Consider the following 8,556-nt stretch of genomic DNA (forward strand, 5'->3'; position numbering starts at 1 on the left):
AACCGTATTCATGCGTGGGATCTTGGTTGGAAATACAACGAAGTAACAAAAAACCAGCAAAGTGTAACAATAATAAAATCACAAACATGTGAATGTAAAGCAAAAAAAAAAAAAAAAAAAAAAAAATATTTGGTGGTTGGTTTAGGCATTTGGCATTTTAGGATTTTTTTTTCTTATCGTGCCCTGAATCAGATGTGGACGAATGTTCCTAGCTCAATGATTGTTTTGTCATTTTAACTTTTTTAGTATACCTGTTAGGTGTTCATCATCTGTCCTAAAGTTGATTTTATTGTATTTAATATTTTAATCATGATTTTTTTTGTTTCTTATTGTATAGATTACAAATGAGAAGATATTGTTTTTCGTTCACTGTTTTGTCATTTTAACTTTTTTAGTATACCTGTTAGGTGTTCATCATCTGTCCTAAAGTTGATTTTATTGTATTTAATATTTTAATCATGATTTTTTTTTGTTTCTTATTGTATAGATTACAAATGAGAAGATATTGTTTTTCGTTCACAATTTTCTAGTTGTCACAAACTGAGCAAATTCAGTCTTCAGCTATAAGATTATATACAATAAAGTAACAAAAATAAGCAATGTGTAACAATAATAAAATCACAAACATTTGAATGTAAAGAAAAACAAATTATTTTGTGATTGGTTTAGACATCTGGTATTTTAGTTTTTTTTCTTGTCGTAACCTGAAACAGATGTGGACGAATTTTCCTAGCTCAATGATTATTTTGTCATTTTAACTTCTTAGTATATCTGTTAGGTGTTCATCGTCCGTCCTAAAGTTGATTTTATTGTATTTAATATTTTAATCATGATTATTTCGTTCCTCCATGTATAGATTACAATTGAGAAGTTGTTTTTCGTTCTCAATTTTCTAGTTGTCACAAACTGGGCAAATTTAGTCTTCAGCTATAAAGTTATTATATCTACCCCCTTTCCATTTTAAGGGTATGAGCCTTTATTCCGAGTTTCGCCTTAGCGCAGCACTATGTTTTAGATTTTTGATTGTGGTGATATATTTTTTTATATGCAAATTCTGTTTTAATTTTTCTGTAAGTTCGTAACTTGTTTTTATGATGTGTACTTTTATTTGCATCGTGTAATGTTTCTGTGCTATGAATTTCTAAAGGATTTTTCGAATTACCTGTCAATGTTTCAATGATTTTCTTTTTTGTCATCCTGAGATTTATGTGTATTCCAAAATATTTTTTTCCATAGTCAAATTGTCTAAAATCTGATTCATGTCTTTTACAAGGATATTTTCTCAACTCTAGCAGGCTTGCCAAATTTCTTGGTTTGCTATTTACTTTGATTCATGTCTTTTACCCAGTTGTCTTTTCCCTTTTCGTCAATATGTATTCCAAGTTTGTGAGCTTCGTGAACTAGCGAGTTTGGGTTAGAATTATTTATTTTGATCCAATATTTCAATCTAGTTGCTATGGGGGAGGATATTTTCCCAACTCTAGCAGGCTAGCGAAATTTCTTGCTTTGCTATTTAATTTTAGAAGGTATTTGCAGTAATATATTTTCATTTTTTTTCCATTGGTCTAGACAGATTTGCCATAAGACGGGATTTTGTGTGTGGATGTTCTCCCTCGTACAAATTTCATTTTTATGAAGCGAAATTTTATGCTGATGGGGGAGAACTTGAATATACAAAAACCTACATATACCTGCATACTAAAAACACACAAATCAGGAATATTCATCGTAAAACAAGAATGGAATACATATTGACGAAAAGGGAAAAGACAACTGGGTAAAAGACATGGATCAAAGTAAATAGCAAACCAAGAAATTTGGCAAGCCTGCTAGAGTTGAGAAAATATCCTTGTAAAAGACATGAATCAGATTTTAGACAATTTGACTATGGAAAAAAATATTTTGGAATACACATAAATCTCAGGATGACAAAAAAGAAAATCATTGAAACATTGACAGGTAATTCGAAAAATCCTTTAGAAATTCATAGCACAGAAACATTACACGATGCAAATAAAAGTACACATCATAAAAACAAGTTACGAACTTACAGAAAAATTAAAACAGAATTTGCATATAAAAAAATATATCACCACAATCAAAAATCTAAAACATAGTGCTGCGCTAAGGCGAAACTTGGAATAAAGGCTCATACCCTTAAAATGGAAAGGGGGTAGATATAATAACTTTATAGCTGAAGACTAAATTTGCCCAGTTTGTGACAACTAGAAAATTGAGAACGAAAAACAACTTCTCAATTGTAATCTATACATGGAGGAACGAAATAATCATGATTAAAATATTAAATACAATAAAATCAACTTTAGGACGGACGATGAACACCTAACAGATATACTAAGAAGTTAAAATGACAAAATAATCATTGAGCTAGGAAAATTCGTCCACATCTGTTTCAGGTTACGACAAGAAAAAAACTAAAATACCAGATGTCTAAACCAATCACAAAATAATTTGTTTTTCTTTACATTCAAATGTTTGTGATTTTATTATTGTTACACATTGCTTATTTTTGTTACTTTATTGTATATAATCTTATAGCTGAAGACTGAATTTGCTCAGTTTGTGACAACTAGAAAATTGTGAACGAAAAACAATATCTTCTCATTTGTAATCTATACAATAAGAAACAAAAAAAAATCATGAATAAAATATTAAATACAATAAAATCAACTTTAGGACAGATGATGAACACCTAACAGGTATACTAAAAAAGTTAAAATGACAAAACAGTGAACGAAAAACAATATCTTCTCATTTGTAATCTATACAATAAGAAACAAAAAAAAATCATGATTAAAATATTAAATACAATAAAATCAACTTTAGGACAGATGATGAACACCTAACAGGTATACTAAAAAAGTTAAAATGACAAAACAATCATTGAGCTAGGAACATTCGTCCACATCTGATTCAGGGCACGATAAGAAAAAAAAATCCTAAAATGCCAAATGCCTAAACCAACCACCAAATATTTTTTTTTTTTTTTTTTTTTTTTTGCTTTACATTCACATGTTTGTGATTTTATTATTGTTACACTTTGCTGGTTTTTTGTTACTTCGTTGTATTTCCAACCAAGATCCCACGCATGAATACGGTTTCAATTTTAATTATTATTGTGCAAATTAGATGGTTGGATATTGACATCATGGTCAGTTTACCACCTCAGTTATCACATCGTGCTTTGTAAATATTTGAAAAGCTCAGTGGTCACAGATAGTGTTGCTAACGCAGCACACGCACGCACTCTTTCGAAGGGGGAACTAGCCATGTTGTGTACGGCCGCAGTGAGTTGAATTGAAAAGCCCGCTTCAAGTTGTGTACGTAGAGTAATAGATTATTATAAATTATATTAGACATAATCATAATCGCAATCAAGAAGCAGATCTTTCCTCACCGATAAAATAGCTACTTATTGCTGACCCGTGTTTACCATGTTGTTAGGACAATTTGATTCATGGCATTATTCAATACAGGAGTTATGAAACGCGATCAGACCCCATTAAAACAATATCACGCGTCGTGCGTTACTTCAATAATAACACCCAGCTGATTTGAAGACTATATAGTTGTGTCTTCAATTATTATTTCAAAGGCGAATATCTTTCACGTATACACTATAAACATTACAAACGGTAACATCGGTGTAAAGTATTTATTTCGAGAGCAAGTCAACACTGTTCATAATGAAAGAATCGACAAAAATGGCAAAATAAAAGAAATATCTAATCATTCGAACTACAACGTGCATACATACATACAGTATTTTGAGGAGCGTCGATTGATATTACGCCATATTGCAAGTGATACTATTATGAATGAAAGTGTTAACGAAATGTAATGTGCACGCATTTCTCGTCCACCGGTGCCCCAGTCACGTCAAACAGTCGATTTACGAGAGTTTAAACAATGCGGTCAGGATATTATAATTGTATAGTGGAATCTGTCTAATGGATAAGCGAGTGCTCTCTGTACATCTTGGGAATAATCAAAACTTAGCGCATTTTATTAAACATGAATTAGCATACAAAGTGTATGCCATTATTACTGGTCGATGTTCGCCATTGAAAATGCGTACGTGTTTACCGTCAAAGAACAAACTACGCACCATCTCTATAATATGAAACATTTACGATTTCTTGACCCGCTTCCAGTTTGCTTATTGAATCTACAATGATAATAATAAAATTTCATCTCATTCTTTCCAATATAACTGTTTATTTTAAATTAGTGGTAAAGACATAATCGAGTATAATTTATAAGCGGAGTCTGAATTTGTCAATGGTATACGTTATTATACGTACTGTGATTCAGTAGTTTGTTGGTAAAAATAACAAGTTTGGTATTAAAATATGTATAATTTCAAAATTTGGTTAATTTTGTCTTAGAAATATGGGTCAATTTCTCGAGCTAGTAACTACAATTGTCTCTTTGTAGCCAAGCCAAGGCCGTTACCTCGAACAGGAGATCGCCTATAATGTTTCTTTTTTGTCGTTGATCGTGGAAATTTGAATCTGGTGGTGTGGTTAGTTGAGTGATTTCTTTTGCCAGGCTGCTAAGGATGTCAGCGTAATTTGTGACGAATCATAGTGCTTCATTTAATTTGGTTTTGAACCATTTGAAGAGAAACTCGTTGTTTGAAGCATCGGCTATGGCTCTCAATGTTTTGAGGTTGACTCTGTTTTTCAAATGGGTCAATGTATTTAATACATTCTGTTGCACGTTCGAGCGGGGTCAGCCCCTTGTCATTTGACCATTCAAATGTAACGTTCGTTCTTGCCTCTTCTAGTATTTCGAAATCGTGGATACTCGAAATGATGTTTAAAAAAACGATGAATGATAGTTTGCTGAGTACTGCCATTTTATTAGTGAAGAGAGAATGAACTGAATACTTAGTTTTGATGTTTGACTGAGTAAAGATTGAATCCTAAAATTTCGCGATTTCGGTCGGTTTTCCAGTTATTGTAAAATAAATCTTCAAAACTAAACTATTGATTGATGCATTACATTCGAGCGGTACACTGAATTACCGATGATATAAAAACGATCAGAGTGGTGGAATGTTTCTCGTCTACATCGATCACAGATATAGATCGACGGCGTGCACAGTCTTTGATTCGGCCTGAATTGAGACAAGGCGTCATACACCCTTGGGGTGTGCCTTTTCAGACAAGTGAATTGGTGACGGACTGGAATCATCATACTGCCTGGGTCAGATTCATGTTGACTGAATCAAGTTGACCCAGTTTGTATCCCCCAAATACTAGTAGTCAATTTCGAGTATAATCGTAACATTGACACGGAGAACGCGTCATTACGAGATTGAACGTGTTTTATTTCAAATCCCTCCGCTGCGGGCCATGTTTTTTTTAATGACGTGGAAAATGACGGTAGTATTTTAGCAAAGGCTAATTGATAAAAATAATTTAAGCACAGTCACTCTACTAGGAGTCACTCTACTAGGACGGTTAGGAAGCTCTATTGGTTAAAGGTGTGAACGAGCAGCTTCTGAGAACCTATGCTGGTCTCAAAACTATGACGTATTTGTCATTGGAATGCACTATTTTTCACCATTATTTATTGCGTTCGATGTTGCTCGAGAAGACCCTCGAGAAGACCGTGAACTTTTTTAAATTGTGCTTTATTTTTACATCAAACTACAATCTCAACTGAACTGTGACTAGGAGTGATATTGTATTTTTCAGATGAGCATTCTTTTGCAATCTTGAAGATGCTTTACTCGAGAAAAACGGTGTTTTGTTGACAGTCTCTTTGTCTTGATCTCTAACAGTCTTTCGGTCCGTAAAATAAACCCCTCACTCAGTTTAGAAACAATTTTATCGCTAAAAATATTGATGTCTGCAAACCTTTACAATATTCCTTTGTCCATTCTCGTATTTTTTGTGTGTTTTTAGAGTCACTTTATGGCGAAGTTTTGCATGTTTTCGTCTATGGAGGTGGTCGCCGTGTTGCTTTATTGCATAGTTTTCATAGGAGGTAATTGGACAAAAGAGATTTTTGATTGTCGTGCTTTCATATCCCTCCATTCGCTTTATTTGACGACTGATACAAATCCCGTTCAACATGTTTTGATTCAGTCGAGACAGGGGCGACTTTTGGGGGAAATTCACTAATATAGTATTCTATTAACTATTTATAATTTCAGAATGCCATACAAGACAGCAAGATTTTCTCGCGAAAAACGTGTATATACAAAGCATGTTCATTTCCGCATTTGAGACTGCTCTTCGTTGAAAGGTCAAAATGCCATGTATTGCAATGCTTTGTGGGGGAAAATGACGCAACTCTCGCACTGTCTCATGATTTATCGCGTGTTTTCCGTCGCCTGTTTAATGCTAATGACTTCTTAACTCGTTAACACCTCTCTTGTTTCAATGTTTATGGAGACAAGGGTGGGTACAATAGAATGACGCGGCGCTTCCTAACCGTCCTAGTAGAGTGACTGTGGTTTAAGTCAGTGAATTGACTGATAGTGCCGGGGTCAACAGAATGTCGAGTCATGTTATCAGTATCCCATACACGCAGGTCGAAATTCACGCTTTCAACTTGAAACTCGATATCCCTCAGGCTGTTTGTGAGTGTTCATGTTTTAGATAACATAAATATACCAACATCTGTTGTTTATCATCTACGTGGGAGGTCTATTTCACGTTGGGAACACTTAGGACTAGACACGCCTTACATTTAATCTTGTGATTGAGTTCAGACTGGCATTCACAAGTGTGCTTCGGAATGATACACATCGCTTATATCAAACACCGTTGATATTCGCGAGTGGAACGCGTTGGGCCACTTTCTGTCTGAAATACCCTTACCACGAAGACTATTATGACTCGTACGGTAGTCATGTCATGGAATTTATAAGATTTCTCGTACGTGGATCTACAATCATCAAATACTTTCAAGCCATGTGTTGCCAATACGTCCTGTATGACTCGTAGTGTCCATGAGATGAACTTTTCACGGAAGGTCAAACTTGGTCTACCGCCTTTGAATCTTTGGCAAGAAGCGAGGACATATTTTCTTCGTCGGGGGGAAAAACGAAAATCGCTACGTTACACCGTAAACTCATTCCGTGTGATGATTATGTATGTCAAAAGTTATTCTGTGAAACGATCAGGTAATTATACATTTTAACTCATAGTAGCGTAGTCCGCCATTTTTTGAAAAACAAACTGTACGTCGATCAACCGATTTTGCATACTTTGCATTTTAGCGGATTGATGACCGCAGTTTTACGGGATAATTCATACTATTAAATTTTCAACACATAACTTATACTTTCTTTATATAACTATCGGTTTTTAATATTATCCTCTCTCTCTCTCTCTTTTTTGTACGACAGATGAGCGATTCTGATTATAGTGATGGAATAAAAAAAAAAGTGTACAGACTGCTTGACTCATTGAAAGGAAGTAAGAAATGTAAAAATAAACAACATATGTATATATAGAATGAATTATTTTTTATTGATCAATGTTTACTATTATTGGCTTTTCTCGTTTCTGTGTTTTAATCGAATCGTTTATGTACTCGTATTTTTTGTGGCATTAAAAATAAATTTAACCACGCCGCACATTTACATGTATCTACGTATTTTTCGAGGTGTTAACAAAGAAATATTTAATCACGCTAAACATTTATACACTACGCAACTATTTTCCTTACTCACATCGTATGTTTTTTTGTGACGTTAAAAAAATACTCAACCATGTCATAAATATATACTCCATGTCAATATTTCATTCTTGTTTACTTCTTTTGTGCAATAAACTCCATTAGTTTTCAAAATGACGTGTATTTATTAACGTGTGTGTGTGTGTGTGTGTGTGTATGTGTATGTGTGAGCGCCCTCTACGATATATTCTGAAAATCTTTCGTCCACGCCTGTCCAATTAAAAAAATAATTAAAAATAATTAAAAAAAATTGATGGTAATTTATGCAAATGTATTCACGATGACCTCGACACGACCTCGTATTCACAAAAAAAAATTAATTAAAAAAATTGATAGTAATTTATGCAAATGTCACGATGACCTCGACACGACCTCGTATTCACATCTATTTTATGTATGCAAATGTATTCACAATATCCCATTGTGACGTCATCCTCATTCAAATGATCCCTTTACGGCATTGGTCCTCATTTATGCTAATTTATGCACGAATTCCCATTGTGACGTCATTATTTATGCTAAAGATGGACTATAGGGACGACCATGAGGGCGCTGTTCGTATGATGTCATCGCATCCGATTATGAACAGCGCCCTCATGGTCGTCCCTATAGTCCATGTTAAACTACTTTTACATCTTACTTTACCAACATTTCACGTTATTTTACCGACTTTACATCGTACTTTACCAACTTTACATCGTACTTTACCGACTTTACATCTTACTTTACCGACTTTACATCTTACTTTATCGACTTTATATCTTACTTTACCGACTTTGTATCTTATTTTACCGAATTGACATCTTACTTTACCGAGTTTACATAGTACTTTACCGA

General features: G+C 33.9%; 1 long non-coding RNA gene across 1 annotated transcript; it reads left to right on the forward strand.

Moving 5' to 3' along the window:
• The first annotated feature begins 6,527 nt into the window (after positions 1-6,527).
• Positions 6,528-7,497, forward strand: LOC146738297 (uncharacterized). The gene is made up of 2 exons (XR_014930527.1): positions 6,528-7,162; positions 7,388-7,497. It is a non-coding gene; the product is annotated as an uncharacterized LOC146738297 (long non-coding RNA).
• Positions 7,498-8,556: the final 1,059 nt, after the last annotated feature.

This window comes from Saccoglossus kowalevskii, chromosome 9 (genome assembly GCF_978046115.1).
Source record: "Saccoglossus kowalevskii chromosome 9, keSacKowa6.1, whole genome shotgun sequence".
NCBI lineage: Eukaryota > Metazoa > Hemichordata > Enteropneusta > Harrimaniidae > Saccoglossus > Saccoglossus kowalevskii.